Raw genomic sequence first — 22,602 nt, 5'->3', positions numbered from 1 at the left:
TCACCATCTGCAGTGATTTTGGAGCCCAAGAAAATAAAGTCTGTCACTGAATTCAATTTTTCCCCATCTATTTGCCATGAATCACACTGCCTATGTGTTTTATAAATCTTATAAATACATCTGGGTTTCCTAAATAAATGTTCTGAAGAAGTTAATTAAGTGGAAAAGTCCTTAGATGTAAATGTGGTTCTAATCTTACTTTTGCCATCAGTCTAGCTTTGTGACCTTGGGCAGGTTGCCTAATTGCTGAGGCTCACTTAATGTATGAAATGGAAATGATTTTACCTGCTCCACAACTACCTTACAAGGATATTGAGGGTGTTAAGTGAAATAATGGATATAACTATATTTGACAATTTTATAAGCACTATAAAAATGTAATATACTGGCATTATCAACATTAAAAATAATACAATAATATATAATAAATACATACTTCTTGGGGCTGTAGTTTTACATATCTTTGTATCAGTAGAAACTACCACATGGCTAAATATCTGTAAGGAGCTTCACAAGTGGTAGCTGGTGATGCTGATATGAAGTATGAATCTCATTCATTATATAAACTTAACTCTGATTATACACTAGTCAATGAATAGTTGTAGAATCAAATTGAATTTCAGATAATCACCCAAGAAGTCTGTATTATTACTTATGCACATGAATGCTGACACCTTTGGAAGCTATGAGATGTAAATATTCTATATAAAACATATTGGTGTTTCATACAGAATACTTATGGTGTCATGGATTTTTATTGACAACATTAAAGAATATTTTATACAGAAACACATTAAATAAGATGGAAATTCTGGTAAGATTTCACTCTGAAGTATATTAAGATAAAAAATAATGTGCACTTGGGCAGATTCGTTTTCTTTTTTGTTTTTACTATAAAATAAAGAGACAAATTCTCCAGAATACAGGAAGAGATTAATCTGAAAGACTCGTCTTTCCCAGGTATTCCTTGAGTTTTAAAAATTGTTTTAACCAAGGTATAAACTCAGCTGACCAAAATTTGTTATTGCAAAACTCACAGTTGGTTTTGCCCTCCTGATATTGGCCTATTTCACAGTAATGCTAAAATTCAACACCATGGTAACAAATTTGTTTTACTAAAAATACTGAGATAACACAAATAAGACATTAAGCAAACTCATGCATTAGGTGAGTTGACCTTTCTTGAAAAATAAATATTAAGGAAATATTTAAGGGAGTCCCTTTCCCTCCCTCACCTTAGGGTTCACTTCCAGTCAAATATTGCTTTTGCTTGAAAAGAATTAGGTTAATACCTGTTAAATGTGGCAGTAAATTTTTACTACATATAATTAAGTTGTAAAACTAAATGGACTTTATGGGTATAATTTCCAATACAAGCTTTTATATTTTTTAATGAAAAATAATTGACTAGCTCATTGTACTAAATACTATACTAGTAACAGAGCTTTGAAATATTCAGTTTGTTTTTCAAAAATGAGAAATTTAGAATGAGATTCAAGTCCACTTAAAAAAAGTGATGTACACAATATTTAATTAACAGCAATGAAATTTCTCTCTACATAAATTCAGATTCAGAGTACATTTAGTGACCATCTTCTGTGTTAGCTTCTTTAGATGTACTCACTTAATCTTCTAACAACTGACTGCTTGTATCTTCATTAGAAAGAATAATCTGAAGCTCTTCGAGGTAAAGAAACTTGCCTAGAGTTACTAAGTTTTAACAGTGCTAAAATTAGGTCACCAGATTTCATTATTGTGAAAGCGATACTCTTGTAAGGACACATAATCAGGGTGCTGGGAATTTGGGTACCATTATGGTAGTACCAACTTTCCTGAGTCTAATGTGCTAAGATCTGTGGACCTCATGCTGGACAGCTAGACATGCCTATAAACTCTAAACTTCCATAAAGTTTCCCTGAACTTGACAAAAATAACTGTTACTCTTGGCATGCCTATTTGAAAATGGCTAATTTTTTATTTTAAGATGGTAGGCTGAACTCATAATTTTATTGGTTAAAATTGGTTAGTTTCTTCCTGTATTATCTTGCAGAGGACAAGTATGAAATGCTCAGTGGTTGAGTTGAAGCTAAAACCTCACTTCAGTCATTCATTCATCTGCATGCTTCTAGTCACAAATACAAATCCATCTGGTTCTGTCAAAAGGTCCCTTTGAAAAGAGGTACTAGACCTACACTATGATCAGAAATGGGTAGAAAATAATTTTTTAAAGTAACCAAGAATTCTTGTTTTATTTTGGTTAAAACTGGCTTAACCTGTAGTATAAACATACTAGGAGCTCTTAGACAGGGTTAAGGAGGAGGGTAAGGGTAGATAGGATGTAATGATTTGGCAAGCTCTAAGGTGACACCATCACTTCAAATTCAAGAGAAATCTGGTCTAGGCAAAATCTAGTTCAATACAGCAAGAATTAGACACAGGGGTCAGGGCTGTGACAGAGCTTCTTATCCATGTCTCAGCATCTAGAAGATGTCCCAGTGGAGTTAGGGAAGTTATATTATTTGGTATTATTATATTATTTGGTATTATATTATAAGGTATTATTATTTGCTTATCCAATATCCTTTATGCCTTTCTTACTTGTAGATGGTGATAGAAATGGATAATTATCTCTAATATGAATTTCTTCATCTTCAAGAATTAGAATTCCCCGCAAATTAGCTGGTAATGGCCACCTAGAATGTATTTCTCAGCCTCCTTTTCAGCAAAGTGTGTCCATGTGACTAAGATCTAGTTAATGGTATGTAAGCAGAGAGATACATGGAACTGTCAGAAAGTGTCTTTAAGGTCTCCAGCTTCTCTTTCTTCTACCTAGTTGCACTAAAGATATGAATGCTGAAAAAGGGGCATCCATAGTGTGTTATGGACTGGATGTTTGTATCCCCTAAAATTCATATGTTGAAGCCCTAACTCCACTGTGATGGTATTAGAAGAGCTGACTGGGAAGTTTTAGATAAGGTCATGAGGATAGAGCCCCCATCCTGGGATTAGTGTTCTTATAATAAGAGGAAAAGAGATCAGAGCTCTCTCTTTCTGTATACACACAGAAGATCATGTGAGTGCACTGCAAGATGGTGACCACCTGCAAGTCAGGAAGAGGGCAGTCACCAAGAACCAAATCTGCTAGCACACTGATCTTGCTTCCCAGCCTCCAGAACTTTGAGACATAAATGACAGTTGGTTAAGCACCAAGTCCATGGTATTCTGTTATAGCAGCCCAAACTGATTAAGACAACACAGAAATCCCATATTAAAGATGGTAGAACCAAAAGGTAAAAGGAACCTGAGATCCTGGTGATTGTGCAGCCATGAAACCAACCTTGGACCGCTTACATTAATGTAAACTTAATACACTAATATATTAACAAACCCCCTATATTACTGGGTGTGGCGATGCATTCAGTAATAATGCTGTGTTTTCTAGCCTCCCTTGAATATGTCTAAGTTCTAGCCATTGAAATACAGTCAAGATTATGAAAGAATTCTGAACTTTCACTGAAAGAAACATAGACAGCTGGAGAAAGGCCCTTGAGTATCCCTTCCTTTTCACTTCCTGCTGTTTGAAATGTAAAAGTGATGGACGGAGCTGCAGGGGCTCTTCCAGATCATGAGAGTCTCTGAGGAGCAGAAAGATGAGTGTTCCTCTGTCTTTTCCAAGGTTCCCTGATGACTTTGTGAAGCCAATTAACCAGTACTGGACCACTTATGTTTGGACTTCTTTTACCCAAAGAAACAAATTTTCTGGGTTTAAGTCACTTTATTCTGGTTCCCATTTGGCACTAATGGTAAAGAACTTGCCTGTCAACGTAGGATACACAAGAGACTCAAGTCTGATCTCTGGGTTGGTACAATTCCCCAGAGGAGGAGATGGGAAACCCCATGGACAGAGGAGCCTGGTGGTCGACAGTGCATAGGGTTGTAAAGAGTTGGATGCAACTTAGAGACTTAGCATGCACGCATTCTGGGTCTTCTATTAGGTGCAGCCAAATCTAATCCCATCTGATAGAGCAGTTCATTAGAGTTATTGAGAAGGTACAGGAAAAATGGGTCAAACCCAGAGACCTGGGACATGGGGCTTGTGTCTCATCTGGCTGAGAAACTGTAGCGGAAGTATCAGCTTCCTGGCCAACACCTGGCTGACTAGTCAGGGTCACTAATGGAGTTATTTCCAGGTCAATGTATGAACCCTGATCACTGGTGGGGAGGAGCAGCTAGCATGCTTCCAGAGCAGGTACTCACGGCTTTGGCACAGCTGGGTCTGCAAGGGTCAGGCCTTTAGTGTCTAACATAGCTGGACACAGGCAAAGCAGGCAGAGTCAACCTAACCCATGCCTCTTTAAGACACAGTTAAGGCAGAACGATATGCAGGACGTCTCTCTTCTCTAGGGTTGAAAGCAGCTGGATGACTCTCTGACATCCACACTTGTGAGACCCAGTTTTGCTCCTCTCTCTCTGTCATGTGTGGGCCAGCTGCGTCCTTACTGGTCCTCATTTTCCCTGCATTGAGCTCATTTACTCCCATGGGATCAATCTGACTGTGAATACTCTGGACTCCAAAGTGTGGGAAAACTGGAGACACAAACAAGTGAAGCCTCAGTGCTCAGGGGCAGAGAGTAGTGTCTTGCCCTCGCTTAGTATCATATAAGACCTGGAATGTGGTCTTGTTGCAGTGACTTCATAGTCAGAGACACTTCTAGACAGTGACTCTGGGAGGGAGCCTGCTGCTGAGTAAGGAGGAGGAAGGTCTACGTGCTGGAGTTCAGAGGATCCTGGGCTCATATGAGAACTATCAGCTTTGAGCTTTTATTATCAAAGAGGTAAGGTGGGTGGAAGCATGCTGTGAAGTACAAAGTATCCTACAGATTGTTGTATTAATGGAGAGAAAAGCAACAAAATCACTGTATTCACCACTGTTACTGAGACGATGAGGTACGGACCCCCTTCAACCTGCCCAGAGACTGCAAGTTGCCCTTTTAATTTCTTTCCATCTAGGTTGCTCTTGGGGGTTATTTTAACCAAAGTTCATGTAGGGTAACAAAAATGGGGGGACTGAAACATTTAGAATGACTTGCCTCAGAACCTATTCCTTTCCAGGGGTGACCTGTTCAGAGTCCTATTGCAAACATAAATGACAGATCAGTGTATCTTCAAAATTAACTCTGCTACTGATGTGCGCTCAGTTGCTCTTGAAGTGTGCTCAGTTGTGTCCTACTCTTTGTGACCCCAAAGACTGTAGCCCACCTGGCTCCTCTGTCCATGGGATTTTCCAGGCAAGAATACTGTTTTGGGTACCATTTCCTGCTACAGGGGATCTCTCGGACCCAGGGATTGAACCCACATCTCTTGCGCCCCCTGCGTTGGCAGGCATGTTCTTTACCATTAGCGCCACCTGGGAAGCCCTAGGTGAGACTAATGATGAGATACCCTAATTATGTGTGATACATGTTAATCACATACCCCAAATAACATGCTATTTACTACTACTTACCTCCATCTCCAAACGTGTGTTCTACTATTAATAGGTGCTATGTGAAGAAATGGTATAGACTAATTTGGGGAAATGCTGGGTTAAGCAAAGTTGAGCTAGACAAGTATTACTAGATATACGTCAGTCTGGAAGACGGTACTGTCTATATGTAAATCCTGAAGTGAGGGCCTTTATTATCCACTGCAAGGAATTTGACAGGATAGATAATAATTTTCTCTGCCTCTGGCTTGTCTGTCTAGATGCTTCCTCTTAAGATGGTTCATCTGGGGAATGACACAAAGTCAAAGGAATAAATGAGATGATTCATGGTGGCCATGGCAGTGCCTGAGACAGATTTTTCAAGTGTTTTTCTGTACTTGACATCCTTAGTTTTCCAGCCTTACATATATTCTGGAGGCTACTTCATATCTTCTCTCTGACTCCCTTTTCTGCTTATGATAGGCAGAGTCCATCCTACTTCCTGCAGCCCAGGTCATTGAGTAATGCAAAACTTATGTGAGTTTCTTTATTGCTGGACTCGCAGAACCTTAAAATTCTGGTTTGCATTGTGATTCTCCAAAAGGCACTCAAGAGTGTGGCATTTTCCAAAAGTGTTTGCTCCAGAAGATCCATCTCCCTGCCAACATCTCTTAGGGTTGGTGTTCCATGGAACACACGGGTGGAAATGTTGATGTAGCTAAATGAGAAGACATCTTGGTGGTCTTGGTACAAAAGAGTTAATTTCACTGAAAAAAGGGAACAGTTTCCTTCCTGCTCCATGATAAAACCAGGTTATCATAACAGATTATGTCTTACCATGAATTCATAATGAATTTTCTCTAGAGGACCATCACTGACCTCACATACACAGTCTCCCGTAACTATCCTCCAAGCTGGCAACAGATCTGAGGACTATAGTAGATGCTTGTGGAGCACTTTAAAGTGCTTATAAAAGCCAAATATGTCTTACTTTTATGCTATCCATTACATTTGCTAATGATTTAGGTCAACTGGGTAAGCAATGTGGTCATTGATAATTAATTTTGCTTTTCCTTATAGCCAATGACTTTAACCACTGGATCATTTGTATTTTTATACAATATGCAGCCTTCCAGGAACACACAAAAGCTTAATGGGTTTTATTATGTGCAATCCCTGATCCATGATTAACATGCGGTTTAATGAGTATAATTTCAAGAAAGCTTGAAACTTGAGGCCCCCTGTTGCTTCTACAAAGCCAGGCACTGGAATGAAAAGTTTGCCACACTAATGGGTTTTGAATGTTTTAAATGGAAGGTTATTCTCACATAAATGAGAGTTTCCTTGAGAGCTTGTTAACAATGCTGATTTCTTTTCCAGTCCTAAATATTCTGATTCAGTAGGTCCATGGTGGGTGAGGCATGAGCTTTTCCAACAAATGTACCAAGAAAAATTTTTTAATTATTTTTTTTAATTGGAGGATAATTACTTTACAATATTGTGATGGTTTACACTGGGGCATACTTCTCAAAATAGTAGACTACAATTCTTTTTTTTTTTTTTTTGAGGTTTATTGAGGGTGCAGGGAACTGGCTGCCCCAGCTGGGGAAGCTGGAAGCCAAGAGATTGTTCAGGGCACTTAAGCATGGTGTTTGTTTCTGGGTTCTTTAACTGTTTTCTCTTTCTGGAGAAATGTGTGGCCTCACTAAAGCTGAATTTGAAAGGGAGGGTGGGATGAATTGGGAGATTAGGATTGACATATATAACTACCATGTGTAAAATTGATAACTAGTGGGAACCTGCTGTATAGCACAGGGAGCTCAGCTTGGGGCTCTGTGATGACCTAGTGTGGTGGGGTTGGGGGAAGTCAGAGGGAGGTACAAGAGGGAGGGGATATATGTACACATATAGCTAATTCACTGCATTATACAGCAGAAACTAACACAGCGTTGTGAAGCAACTATACTCCAACTAAAAAAAAGAACCAGAGGTACTCAATATTTGTAAACATTCCCTGAACATACGCACACAGCTTGCAGGCACAGTTTGTCTGGAATTCTAAGTATGGAAGGCTATAGTGTAGCAAAAACTGGGCTTTCCAGGTTATATTAGATCTTACTTTCTGTAGATGCTCTTTCACCAACACCCGGCTGGGATCCTGTTGGCCATTCTAAGAACCATAAGAAGATACACTGGAGCTATGCTTGACCTGCCCCTGACCAGCCACAGACACAATGTCTTCCAACAATGTCTGCCTGTCTTCCAACAATTGTCTGCATCCTTGCCTAAGTACACCACAGACTTCATTCAATCTGATAGACGGGTGGATGAGTGTGTTCCTGAAATGCTATGGAGTGAAATGATGGGCTGCTTTTATCTTACTCCAGTTTTCAACTGCTCCCATTGAAGTGTTGGGGGAAGGTGATACTCAGTGATAAGATCATTTACTCAATCCTCTAACAATTTCTGAGTACTTGGCTTTGCTTCTTTACTGGTGACTCTGGGTAGTTATTTAACCTTTTTAATTTTCTAGGTTGAAAAATAACATAATAATAATATTCCCCTTTCAGGGCTGTTAGGACTAAATGAGATAAGGCGAAGTATTTAACATCCTTCCAGGCAGATGGGGCTCAAAAAGTGTTAACTGTCTCTCTTCTTCCTTCTCCTCTCTATCTCCCTGTCTTCCTCCCTCTTTCTTACTCCTTTCTCCTAAGTGACAGGCAGCTCAACTTCTATTTAGGAAGGATGCTTAGGTTGTGCAATCAGGTTGGAAGAGGAAGAGGAGTGGGCTAGAGAAATTGTCTTAATATATTTGTTCAGTGCAACTTCCCTTGAATAATGTGTATATTTGAGACGGCTGAGAATGGGACAATGAACACCCACAAGCTGCCCCTTGGTTCCACCAAGTACTATACCAAGGACCTTGGGAGATACAATGATGATGGAGACACTTTTTTCCCCTCAAGGTATACAATTAAGGGAGACATTTGTGGTTTGATGAGCTACTCATATATAATGTAACTTACATTACTCAGGCTTCCCTGGTGGCTCAGACAGTAAAGAATCTGCCTACAATGCAGGAGCCCTGGGTTTCATCCCTGGGTTGGGAAGATCCCCTGAAGGAGGGCGTGGCAACCCACTCCAGTACTCTTGCCTGGAAAATGCCATGAACAGAGGAGCCTGGCAGGCTATAGTCCATGGGGTTGCAAAGACTCAGACACAACTGGGTGACTCACACACACACGTTACATTACTTATGTTAGAAAAGAAATATCCTTGGCTATGGCAGCACAGAGGAGGGAGCAATTGATTCTTAGATAATGTGTTATCTCTAATTCAGAATCAGAAAAAAGGATCTGCCTGTCTGCTAAAAATAACAATACTGTCATGTGTATATTGCATCAAGTAGATTATTAGGGAGAATATCAACAAAGACAATATTGTATCCATCAAAGCATATCTACAGGCTCAGGAAGAAAGTGGTAGTGGGAAGGATCTGAGGAGCTTCTTTCCTACAGCAGAGTTCTGATTTCACCCACAAACCTTGTTAAAGGAGTTCTGCTCTTATGCAGAAATAGTGATGGTGAAGTTGAGAGATACCAGGAGAAACCAGTGTTTGCCTTTGGTTGTAGGCAATAAATTGTGTGGGAAATGCCAATTTCAAAATTCCTTCTTCCTACATGATTCAATGTGAGTAAGACAGAATCATTGTTGTTGACTATAAAATCCATCTCAAAGACTCAAAAATCATTAATGTCCAATAATACTGATTTGTTTTCTGTTAAATCTGAGTCTTGCAGGTTCTATAAGTCTTTCCTTTGGCAGAAAATTCAATAATTTGTTATCACTGAAGGTAAAAGTAGTCTCAAAAATGTTTAGTTTTGTTTTGGTGTTATACACCTTTAGTCCATAAAATGCTAGCTGTGTCTCCATAATTCTCTCCTGGAGAATTAATTAAGTTTCTTGTTTCTGAAGTTTACTACTTGACTATGTTTTTGTTGGAGGTCTGGTGGGAATTCTCATTTATTTTTGGTCTTATGGGAAAATTTTCTATGTTAAAAATTGCAGAGTGGAGAACCATAGACTGATAATACTATTATATGGCAACAAGTTTTCTATCTTATTTTTAAAATGAAAACAATATTGGTAACCTCAAAACCTGACAGAATTTTTAAAAAAATGCTTCCTCAAAAGTCTTCATCTGAAAAAAAAAAAAAAGTGCTGATTTTCAGACACTAAGCTCATGTTAAAGTATTCTTTGTTCAACAACAAACACTATGCTATTCAGTGTCAAAAATCCCATGACATAATGATATTCACTGGGGAAAGCTCATGGAACACATGTACATTAAAATATATGTATTTTTATGTATACATATAAATTTCATTTTTAATGAAAGTATGTGTTAGTCACTCAGTTTTGTCTCACGCTTTGCAATCCCATGGACTGTAGCTCACCAGGCTCGTCTGTCCATGGAATTCTCCAGGCAAGAATACTGGAGTGGATAACCATTCCCTTCACCAGGGGATCTTACTGACACAAGGATAGAACCCAGGTCTCCTGAATTGTAGGTGGCTTCTTTACTGTCTGAGCCACCAGAGAAGACCATTTTTAATGGACTCAAATACAAAAATAGAATGCGATCTTTTAGCACAAGAGAGTGTTCCAATTTGGATATGAAATTGAGTCTATTTAAATTTAGGGGATTTTTAAAGAGGGTTGACACAAGAGGCTTCTTTGAGACAAACCCTGCTGGCTTTCATTTTGACTGATCAGACACACTCAGGCTAACCCAGGTGGGTTCCAGGTTGCTGATTTCTTTCTGTTTGTGCACTTTGAAATTAAGGACACCTTTCAAGAGACAAGCATATTTGAAAAACAGAAGAGGTAAAATCAGAGGGAGCCAATGGCATATTTTAATGTGTTACAAGTAATAATAAATGTCCCTAAAGGTCAGTCCTTGTCTCTCAGTCATTCCTCTTCAATACTATTTCTTTCCCTCAGATTCCCTAGGTGGTTCATTTTTGTACAACATGCCTCCTTCTTCCCTACTGGACACCTGACACATGAGGAATCCCAGCCCACAACTGGGCTGAGTCAAGCAGATTTTCTCTCTTAAGATGAGAACAGAGGGACCTGGGAAAGAGAGTTGCAGATGCTTAACTGAAAGGTTTCTCAGCATTTGGGACTGTGGGAAGAGATATGTGTCTATATAATGTTGTGGAGTCATCAGGGAGCTGAGAAGCCTTGAGGAAACAAAGAAGCTGCCCTGGCTTGAAAAGTCAACTCTTCTATCTCTGCGAGGATGCAAGGAGTGGGTAGGGGAGTCAATTTCTACTTCACAGTTCTGGTTCTGCGGGCAGGAGGCGGGGGGCAGGGGAGAGCGGGTCCAGATGTCACTTCACCTGCTGTTTGTGGATTCTGTGTGCTTCCCTGAATCCTTACAAACACCTTGCTATATGCTTGCCTGGTGTGACTACACTTCTGTTATTTGTAACTACAAAAACCTGATCAGGATGGAAATCAGGTTAAAAGTGCTATGGTTCTCCTTTTAGAAAATTTTATACATGGTCATGACTTTTATAGCAGTGATTGCAGCATTAAATATGAAAGTGGGATTGGCCTTTTAAAACAGACAGAGAAAATTCCTTTCTATTGGAATTAAGGACAAGTCAACTCATCCACTGACCTTTGAGTGTCGTTTGCTAAAAGTAAAACATGATATTTGCCCATATCAAGAAGTGTTAAGGGCCAACCCATTGCCTCACTGAGCCTGCAGCTAGGTTGAGGGAGACAAATATAACACCTGAAACAACCAGAGAATAATTCAAGACAGGTAATGATTGCTAGCTAAATCACGGGGTGCTGACTAGATGGACATTAAGGTAGGAACAGACTGGAACCTCAGAAATGAGAGAGGCAAGAGGTGAGCTTCAAGAAAGGAGGGCTCAGTCTCTGGAATGGGTGGAGGAGGGTTTCAGCAAGGGCAGGGAGGTAGGAAGGAGCCAAGAATGAGGATGCATGTGTGAGTGCTCAATGTCTCTGTAGATGGGGCCCCACCTGACCCCAAGCCTCTGGTCCACTGGGCAGATGAGACACACAGAGATGAAAATGCTTCCGAGATAGATGCAAGGCAAGACATGGCCAGAAGTCAAAGAAATATCTTAAGAGTTATTTATGACTTGGAGGGAGTTTGGAAGAGAATGAATGTACTGAGAAATGATGGGCAGGAGAATGGTTTCAAAACGAGGCTGGTACAGCCAGTGGGTCAGAGGATGAAAAGTGTGAACCCAGGCTTGCAGTCGGAGAAGGCGATGGCACCCCACTCCAGTACTCTTGCCTGGAAAATCCCATGGATGGGGGAGCCTGGTGGACTGCAGTCCATGGGGTCGCTAAGAATAGGACATGACTGAGCAACTTCACTTTCACTTTTCACTTTCATGGATTGGAGAAAGAAATGGCAACCCATTCCAGGGACAGAGGAGTCTGGTGGGCTGCCATCAATGGGGTCGCACAGAGTCGGACACGACTGAAGTGACTTAGCAGCAGCAGCAGGCTTGCAGTGATATACAACCATTGTTCTTAAAGTTATTTTGGTAATGAAAGCATTTTCCTTCCTTCTTTCTTTTAAACATTAGAACATTCAGTTTAGTTCAGTTCAGTCGCTCATTCAGTTCAGTTCAGTTAAGTCACTCAGTCGTGTTCGACTCTTTGCAACCCCATGGACTGCAGCATGCCAGGCCTCCCTGTCCATCACCAACTCTTGGAGTTCACCCAAACTCATGTCCATTGAGTTGGTGATGCCATCCAACAATCTCATCCTTGTCTTCCCCTTCTCCTCCACCTTCAATCTTTCCCAGCATCAGGGCTTTTTCAAATAAGTCAGTTCTTCACATCAGGTGGCCAAAGTACTGGAGTTTCAGCTTTAACATCAGTCCTTCCAATGAACACTTAGGACTGATCTTTAGGATAGACTGGTTGGATCTCCTTGCAGTCCAAGGGACTCTCAAGAGTCTTCTCCAACACACAGTTCAAAAGCATCAATTCTTCAGTCTCAGCTTTCTTTACAGTCCAACTCTCACATCCCTACATGACTACTGGAAAAACCATAGCCTTGACTAGACAGACCTTTGTTGGCAAAATAATGTCTCTGCTTTTTAATATGCTAAGTTGGTCAACCTTTCCTTCCAAGGAGTAAGCATCTTTTAATTTCATGGCTGCAGTCACCATCTGCAGTGATTTTGGAGCCCATTAGAACACTAGGTTTTGTTTTTTAAAGTATTTTAAATTTATTTTAATTAATTAGGCTGCACCAGGCCTTAGTTGCGGCTTATGGGATCTAGTTCCCGAACCAGGGGTTGAACCAGGGCCCCCTGCATTGGGAGCACACAGTCTTAACTGCTGGACCACCAGGAAAGTTCCAATTTTTATTTTATTTTTTTTACTTACTTACTTTTGGCTGCACCGCATGGCTTGCAGGATCTTACTTTCCTGACCAGGGATCAAACCAGTGCCCTTGGCAGTGAAAACACAGAATGAAACCATTTTCTTATTAAGAAATCTTAAGTGGAAGCTCAGTGAACAAAATAGATGAAAATTATTAGTTCTGGCTGAAGTAGACGAGTGGGTCTGGGACCCACCTGTTAAATGTCATGCCCCTTTCCCTACCCTTGAGGCTTGACCACTGTACTTAGGTTTTCCTTTAGTTAGCTGCTTGAAAATCTGGAGCATTGCAAAGTAGAGGGCTGTCACAGTCAGGGATGGTGAGAAAGCAGTGATTGTGAAAGAATTCAGGTGTGAGGTGGTGCATCTCAGCCTGGGATGGAGGGGGAAGTAGAGGGAAGAGAGGAAGCAGTCACTGTCCTTCCCATGTGTGTATCAGGACTGATCATTATACCTTCTTCTGCTCCTTGATTTTCATTTCTACCAGCGGTGCTCACAATCTCCTTTGGAATACTGAGTGAGGAGTTTTCAACAGATCCCTAAGCTGCAGTCCTTGTGCTGGGAATAAAGAAAAGTTAATAGATGAGCAATGCCAACTGCCTAATTTTCAGGGTTCATCTCATAGGTGTTTCTTCTAAAAGTGTACCTGTCTTTCCTCTTCCAGATATAAGCTGCCTTTTATGTATTTCTGACATTTTACGGTTTCCTGCTTAGGAAGAAAGTGGGCTTCCCAGGGGGTTATATTAAATTGAATAGATTGTCAGGTAGCACTCACTGAAGAGTTACAACAAAAAAAGAGGACCACATTCATCTCTAGCTTTTTATCTTCATGTAGAATTCTTTTTTTCCTGCTTCCAAATTAAGTCTCTATTGGTTTTGGCCAGTTAACTTGGCTTCACATCCTAAAATGTGGATCTACTTGAGCTGATGTCAATGAGAGGTGAGGTTATAATGACACAGCCTCTAGAGGGGACACTGATGGGGCCTCACTTATCCATCAGCATTCATAGTCTTTATTAGCCAAGTGGAGCTGATTGAAATATGTTGGCAACCAATCTACATTTGCTGTATTGAAGTAATTTGGTGAATGGGAAAATAACATTGGTCTATAATGAAAGACTAATATGTGAGGTTCAGACAGTGAGTTCTTAAATTTACACTGTTGTTAAGAACTTACCTAAGGAAATCTACATACTAAAAAGCAGAAAAGGACCAAAAAAAAAAAAAAAAGCCCAATCTTTCAAGATGGCCATTATTTGCTCTCTAACAATCAGAATTGCCTTATGAAATTAAAAAGGGGGAAAACATCAACTGGACCAAATATTTCTAAGTAAACATTCTGAAGTACAGTTCTGAGTATGCTGTTCCTCTGCTCAAAATCTGTTCATAGGATAAATTCAGACCTCTCTAAGTCTTGGCTCAGAACTGCCTCGCCAGCTGTGTCTCCACCTGTTGCCTCCATGTACCCCACAGACACCATTTCTCAGGCAGAGCTCCTAGGTCCCATCTCTGTGCCTGTGATCTTGCTGTTGTGAGCTGCTGAGACATTTCGATACCATCCTGCCAGAATCTTAAGGAAACTCCATGTCTGGTTTATATGCTGCCATTCCCTTTGGTGAAGATGTTCATTCATTCAGTATCCCTGAAGGGGTGCTCTCTTTCCTTTGAATTACTTTAGATGTTTGAAATGAGCTTATAGGACATTCCTGCCTCCTGCCTAACCACTTTTTAAAAGATATTTGTGTGCATGACTTGTAAATCTCTAAAGTAGAGGCCGGTATATTGATAAATAGTGGGGGAAATGTGGGCTTTGGGATCAGCTTGATCTGAGCTCAGATTTTAGCTTCACCAGTTAGTATCTGGCTTGGGCAAAATCTGTATCTGCTCTGTTCCTCTATGTGATCTGTTAAATGAGGATCAAATTAATGACCCCCAGAGGGGTGATTATCAGTGGGGTTTCCCTGATAGCTCAGCTGGTAAAGAATCTGCCTGCAATGTAGGAGACCCTGGTTCGATTCCTGGGTTGGGGAGATCTTTTGGAGAAGAGATAGGCTACCCACTCCAGTATTCTTGGGCTTTCCTGGTGGCTCAGTCGATAAAGAATCCGCCTGCAACGCTGGAGACCTGTGTTCGATCCCGGTGTCAGGAAGATCCCCTGGAGAAGGGAAAGGCTACCTGGTCCAGTACTCTGGTCTAGAGGATTCCAAGGACTGTATAGTCCATGGGGTTGCAAAGAATTGGACACGACTGAGCAACTTGATGTTCATTTGATTTTCGCTTTCAGTGTGATTGGGAATATACAAAGAGATCAAGAATATGAAGTCCAAATTTGGCCCCTAACTTCAAGGTAGGTGCTCACTGAATGGGATTTTGCCTTTTGTATTCTCTGCGTCATTTAGTATGGGTCCCTGAACTGTTAAGGTGCTCAATAACATTTTCCAAACTGAATTAAAATGAACAAGAGGTTAGATTTGGGGAATTTTCCTGGTGGGTCCAGTGGCTAAGACTGGACCCAATGCAGGGGGCCCTGGTTCAATCCCTGGGTGGGGAACTAGATCCCACATGCCACAATTGAGAGTTTGCATGCTGCGACTAAGACCCAACACAGCCAAATAAATAAATAAAAATAAATTTTTAAAAAGGGACTAGATTTGGGACTTTACTGGCAATGTTAACTCTTGTCAGATCTCTTAGTACTACCTTGTACATCAAAACACTAATTTACAAAACTGGCTAGAAAACAAAACACTATGTTTTACACATTTTTTTCTTTTTTTGGTAAGGTGGAGGCCCACTTACTGGGATGCAGCAACCAAACAGGAAGTGTGATGAGGCCATTTTCTCTTGCATCCTCCTGCCTTAGTCCTAGAGGCCAGGGTCTTTTTTGGAGGGAGGCTTCTAGCTATGCAGCATCTGGTTGGTGTCCAGGCTCTGAGGTGATGGAAGCCTTCGGCCTCTGTAATCCCAGCTTCCTAACACGGTTCACATTATTAGGTAGTGCACTTCAGAAAGCCCTAATCGAGCTGCTATTAATGTGCCTAAGTCCAGACAGTGTAAAGTGCCTGACCTACAGCTAGAGAACAGCTTTCTTCAGAAGGGTGTGCCATTTTATTGTGAGCGGCTTCCAACTGAATTTTTAAAAATCATAAACGCATACTTGCCTCCACTAGGTTTTTCAATTTTAAACAAGTACTATTTGTTCATTGTAGACAATTTGAAAAATATATAAAAGCACAATGGCGTACCTAAATGTTAACATAGCTTTTATTTTAAAAATGATTACATCCTATAAATGCTATTTTGAAAACTACATTTGTATCTCAATTTACTGTGTTCATTTTCCTATGTCAATAAATTTCCCTTGACAACAGCAAGTTGAAAGATGCCTAGTCTTCTGTCACAGAGGTTCCATGCTTTACTTATCCAATTCCATAGAGCTGAAAACTTTTAATAATGCTGAAATAAATATCCTCTCATATATGTCATTTCACATATTAGTTTTGGGTAAATTCATAGAAAAATGATTTCTAGATAGAAGGTATCTATAAACATTGCCAAATTATAACATTTGTACAAATTTTCACTTTTCTATTGTCTGACAGTTATTTCAGTTTTGTTGCTATCATAACTTATACTGTAAAAAGATCCTTGAACATGATTTTTTCATACCTATTGTTTTTATAGGGTAAATACAATTGCAGTATCAAAAATATAAGCATGTTTGAAGATTTCACCCATATTGTCAAATTTCTTTCTAGAAAGGTTATTCACTCTCACCTCTAGTGATTAGAATTCCACTTATTTCTCAGCATGCTTGCCAGTAACTTATCATTAAATATTTTTTTGCTAATAAGACTGTCCAAGAACAGTGGTTCAGTATTTTGATTTGTATTTCTCTGATTGTTAATGAGGTTGAACATAATTTCATGTGTTTGTTTTCAGTCTTAAGATTTATTAATATAGTAACTCAGCTTTACAAGTAGTTTTTTTAGTATTAGAATTAGATCACAACACTCCTGTTTTGGCTGAATTAATTAGCATGGATACTGTTAATCAACAACTATTTATTGAGCCCTGACTGCCTGCAGAACTGTGACAGCCACAGAGAGGATGCAGCAGAAGAGAAAAAGTGAGTTCCTGTCTCTAAGAAAATGACCAGCTGGAGAGAAGATTCAGATACATACAAACAGACCATTTAAAATTGGAAACCTTGTATGTTTTGTTTAATATTTATAATATGTAAAAGAATATTAATAATACAAAAGGATCTGAGACTACTAACAACAAATTGCACAGGTCCAAAAACAGCTAAGACAGAGATTGAAGAATGGAATTTACTTTGAGCTTAAACTAAAAATATCGAGATTACTAATTATGATACATATGACTTAATTCTGAGCTTTTTGGCAGCCAGAATGAAATGTGAAGTGCCATGTAGCTGTCATTAACTAATGAAAGGATGTGTGCGAGTATGTTACAAAGGATCAAATCTTTCCAGTATTATCCTAGCAGAAGAATTCTCACATGTATGTTTTTCTAAGGAGTCTTGAACCACAGAACAAAGTCTTCAACAGAATTTTCTTGAAAATCCTGTCTCTGCATTATGATTTCTTTTTCTTTTCAATTGAAGCACAGTTGATACACAATGTTGCATTAGTTTCTGGTATACAGCAAACTGATTCCGTTATACATATTCTTTTCCATATTATTTTCAATTATGGTTTATTATAGGATATTAAATATAGTTCCCTGAGCTATTCAGTAGGACTTTGCTGTTTATTTTATATATAGTAGTTTTTACCTGAACAAAAATGTCTTAATGACCCAGATAATCATGGTGTGATCACTCACCTAGAGCCAGACATTCTGGAGTCCAAAGTCAAGTGGAAACATTACTAGGAACAAAACTAGTGGAAGTGATGGAATTCCAGCTGAGCTATTTCAAATCCTAAAAGATGATGCTGTTAAAGCGCTGCACTCAATATGACAGCAAATTTGGAAAACTCAACAGTGGCCACAGGACTGGAAAAGGTCAGTTTTTATTCCAATCCCAAAGAAAGGTAATGTCAAAGAATGTTCAAGCTGCCATACAATTGCACTCATTTCACATGCTAACAAGATTATGCTTAAAATCCTTCAAGCTAGGCTTCAGCGGCATGTGCACCAAGAACTTTCAGATGTTCAAGCTGGATTTAGAAAAGGCAGGGGAATGAGAGATCAAATCATCAATATCCACCGGATCATGGAGAAAGCAAGGAAATTCCAGAAAAACATCTACTTCTGCTTCACCGACTACGCTAAAGTCTTTGACTGTGTGGATCACAACAAACTAGAAAGTTCTTAAAGAGATGGGTATACCAGACCACCTTACTTGCCTCCTGAGAAACCTTTATGCAGGACAAGAAGCAATAGTTAGAACTGGACATGAAACAACCAACTGGTTCAAATTTGAGAAAGGAGTATGTCAAGGCTATATATTGTCATCCTACTTATTTAACTTATATACAGAGTACATCATGAGAAATGCTGGGTTGGATGAAGCACAAGCTGGAATCAAGATTGCTGGGAGAAATAACAACAACCTCAGATAGGCAGATGATACCACTTTAATGGCAGAAAGTGAAGAGGAACTAAAGAGCCTCTTGATGAAGCTGAAAAAGGAGAGTGAAAAAGTTGGCTTAAAACTCAACATCAAAAAAGCAAAGATCATGGCATTCAGTCCCATCACTTCATGGCAAATAGATGAGGAAAAAATGGAAACTGTGATAGACTTTATTTTCTTGGTCTCCAAAATCACTGCAGATAGTGACTGAAACCATGAAATTAAAAGATGCTTGCTCCTTGGAAGAAAAGCTATGACAAACCTAGATAGCATATTAAAAAGCAGAGGCATCACTTTGCCAACAAAGGTTCATATAGTCAAAGCTATGGTTTTTTCCAGTAGTCATGTATGGATGTGAGAGTTGGACTATAAAGAAGGCTGAGTGCTGAATAATTGAGGCTTTTGAACTGTGGTGTTGGAGAAGACTCTTGAGAGTCCTTTGGACAGTAAGGAGATCAAACCAGTCAATCTTAAAGGAAATCAACCCTGAATATTCGTTGGAAGGATTGATGCTGAAGCTCCAAGATTTCGGCCACCTGATGCAAAGAACTGACTCATTAGAAAAGACCATGATGCTGAGGAAGATTGAAGTCAAGAGGAGAAGGAGGTGACAGAGGATGAGATGGTTGGATGGCATCACCGACTCAAGGGACATAAGTTTGAGCAAACTCCGGGAGATAGTGAGGGACAGAGAAGCCTGGCATGCTGCAGTACATGAGGTCACAAAGAGTTGGACACAACTTAGTAACTGAACAACAACAACAGTTTTTATCAGCATGATCATTTCTTACTGTAACAACAACAAAGATGAAGGCATAGTATTACATTGTAGTCCTTAGTATTAATATTTCTGAAGAAGTTAGATACATGCCTTTCTGATGACCTGATTTAGTAAAGAAGTAGAGCCTTCAGAATCTAGAGTCAGAATTACTCCCAAATCTTTCACCAATTCATTTAAAAAATTTTTATTGAAATATAGTTGATTTTCAATGTTGTGTTAGTTTCAGTTGTATGGAAAAATGATTCAGTTAAACGCACACACACACATACATACATACATATACACAAGATACTGAGTATAGTTTCCTGTGCTATGCAGTAGGTCCTTGTTATCTATTTTATACATAGTAGTGTATACATTATAATCCAAACCTTCCAATTTATCATTCTCTCCTTACTTTCCCCACCTTGTGGCAACCATAAACTTATTTTCTATATCTGTACGTCTATTTCTGCTTTGTAGATAAGTTCATTTGTATCATATTTTTAGATTCCACACATAAGTGGTATCATATGATATTTGTCTTTCTCTGTCTAACTTACTTCACTTAGTATTATAATCTCTAAATCCATCCATGTTGCTGTAAATGGCATTATTTCATTATTTTTCTTGGCTGAGTAAATACTTCATTGTGTATATATACCACATCTTCCTTATCCATCATCTGTTGACAGACACTTAGGTTTCTTCCATGTCTTGGCTTTTGTAAATAGTGCTGTTGTGAACACTGGACTGCTGGCCAACCCATTTCAAAATCAGTTGTTTCGATTGGTATTTTGACAGGCACTGTACCAATGACTGAAGGAGATTAAAGATGAGAAATATACGAGACTGCTAATGCCCAGGAACCCAAAGTTTAGGTATAGTTTTCAATGTTTCATTTATTTATGCATTCAACACATGTGTAATAGGGCTTCCCAGGTGGCTCAGTGGTAAAGAATCCACCTGCCAAGCAGGAGACATGGGTTCAATCCCTGTGTTGGGACGATCCCGTGGAGAAGGAAATGGCAACCCATTCCAGTATTCTTGCCTGGGAAATCCCATGGACAGAGGAGCCTGGCAGGCTGCAGTCCATGCAGTGGCAAAGAATCAGACACAACTTAGTGATTAAACAGCAGCACATTTGCATGTTTAATAAGTCTGAGATACTGAGTTAGGGACTGTTTTACAAGGATCAACAATTTTTTCAGGAGAAGAGAAATAGCTAAAACATAATGTGGTAAAACTATTACAACAGTGATAAATGCAAAGTGCAAGGGAGCACAGAAGAAAGAGTAAATCTGTGTGCCTCTGGATTTGATGTCAGAAAAGGCTTCTGAGAGAAAGTGACATTTTACCTAGGCTGCAAAGCTGAATAAGAGTTCATCAGATGACTTGCTACTAAGAATTTAAAGTGAGTGGAAGTGCATACACAGAAAAGTCTTCAGAAGGAGTGACTAGAGACTGCTAAGGTGCTCAGACCCCATCAAGGAGAACTGGAGGCTAGTAGCTATGATCACCAGTAAAGTTCATCTATGCTAGAAAGACCTGGATGGAAGAGGATGTGAGCTTAACAAAGTCAAGATTTTAGTCAAAAGAAATCCTTGGAGCCAAAAACAAAAGGTGTTCCAAAGGTAATGTTGCTGTGTGGGGCAGACATATCAGAGTCCTTTGGTGTTCTCAATCTGTGGAAGAACGAGGATTTCACCCAAATTGTGGGAAACTATGAGCTCCTATGTATTACTAGGGCTAGAAATAATGCTAGAAATTCAACTATGAACCTGATGTGCTGTGGAAACATTGAAACAAGGTTCAGCTGCTGAATGAGCGGATCACCAGTGACATCTCAACCACAGAGACCCAGCAAGCCCTCAGAAGGGGTCAGAGCATTCACTACTTGGTACCAGATCTTGTCCAAGAATATAGTGAAATATATAATTTGTATGGCTCTGTGAATGAAGACAGGCATTTGGGGATTATCCTGGCTCCTTTGCAGAAAAACACTATAGAAGCTAACTCCTAAGAAACTCTACAGCATGATGTTTTGGACTTCCATTTTTGGAATTTGAAATAATCAGGGTATTAGTAATGGAGGAAAGTACTTATGACCCCGTTTCATAAACTAAAACTTAAAAGTTTGGTAAAAATCATTAGCAAATTAACATCAGGTTTGTCCAAAAAAAAAAAAAAAAAAAAGTTCATCAGATTGAGAAGGTAAGAAAGACCTGGTAGGCAAAGGGCACAACATACACAAAAACACAGATGTATAAAAGTACAAAATAAGCAGACTGTTGGGGTAGGGGATAGGGGATGGGGAATATAGGTTTTCCAAGCCAGGTTGGGCCAACTCTGTCCTCTAGAGCTCTGCTGTCCAATTTGGTAGCCACAAGTTTTGGAGGTTACTTATGTTTAAACTAATCAAAATTAAACATAATTAAAAATTCACTTCCTCCGTTCTGTGAGCCACATTTCAAGTACTCAGTAGCCACATTTCAAGTACTCAGTAGCCACATGCATCTAGTGGCAACGGTACTGGAGAGCACAGATTAACATCACTGCAGAAAATTGCATTACATAGCCCTGTTACAGACAGTGGAGTGCCTTGAAAGACCGTTAACAGTGGAGTAATGTGACCTTGGACTGCAAGGAGATCAAACCAGTCAATCTTAAAGGAAATCAACTCTGAATATTCATTGGAGGGATTGATGCTAAAGCTGATGCTCCAGTACTTTGGCCACCTGATATAAATACCTGACTTATTGGAAAAGACCCTGATACTGAGAAAGATTGAAGGCAGGAGGAAAAGGGGGTGACAGAGAATGAGATGGTTGGATGGCATCACCCACTCAATGGACAGGAGTTTGAGCAAACTTCAGGAGATAGTGAAGGATAGGGAGGGCTGGAGTGCTGCAGTTTATGGAGTTGCAAAGAGTTAGACATGACTTAGCGACTGAAAAACAACAACAGCAACGTGACCAGACTACTGACCTGAAGTAGATTGAGTTAGAAAAGGAAGGGAGATGATGAGTGGCAGTGGAGAAATGGGCCCAGTCTATGGCATTTGGAAGGCAGAAGCGACATGACCAATCAGATGGATGAAAGCGAGTAGTTGAGAGTAAAACTGATATTTCATGACTGGGTGGAGAGTGATAACTGATACCATTCACGCAGTCAAGGAAAAGAAGAGGGGACCAACTGGGAAAAAAGGACAAATTCAGTGTTGGACATGTTGCAGTTGAGCTATCTATGGGATCTCCATGAGAACAGGTCATTTAATGCTCATGAAAGATGATAGATCTCACAGAAAATCATAGAAGTCTTCACTATATAGG

General features: G+C 39.7%; 1 protein-coding gene and 1 pseudogene across 2 annotated transcripts in view; one reads left to right on the top strand and one right to left on the bottom strand.

The window, feature by feature from the left end:
- The window catches only part of NRBF2 (nuclear receptor binding factor 2), a 280,817-nt gene that overhangs the window by 196,768 nt on the left and 61,447 nt on the right, over positions 1–22,602 (bottom strand). The gene's annotated exons all lie outside the window — the stretch shown is intronic.
- On the top strand, positions 20,665–21,293 carry LOC133240232 (nicotinamide/nicotinic acid mononucleotide adenylyltransferase 1-like; annotated as a pseudogene).

The sequence above is a fragment of the Bos javanicus genome, chromosome 28 (genome assembly GCF_032452875.1).
Source record: "Bos javanicus breed banteng chromosome 28, ARS-OSU_banteng_1.0, whole genome shotgun sequence".
Classification (NCBI taxonomy): Eukaryota; Metazoa; Chordata; class Mammalia; order Artiodactyla; family Bovidae; genus Bos; species Bos javanicus.
The sequence above is the reverse complement of the archived record's forward strand: the minus strand, read 5'-3'. Positions and strand labels throughout refer to the sequence as shown.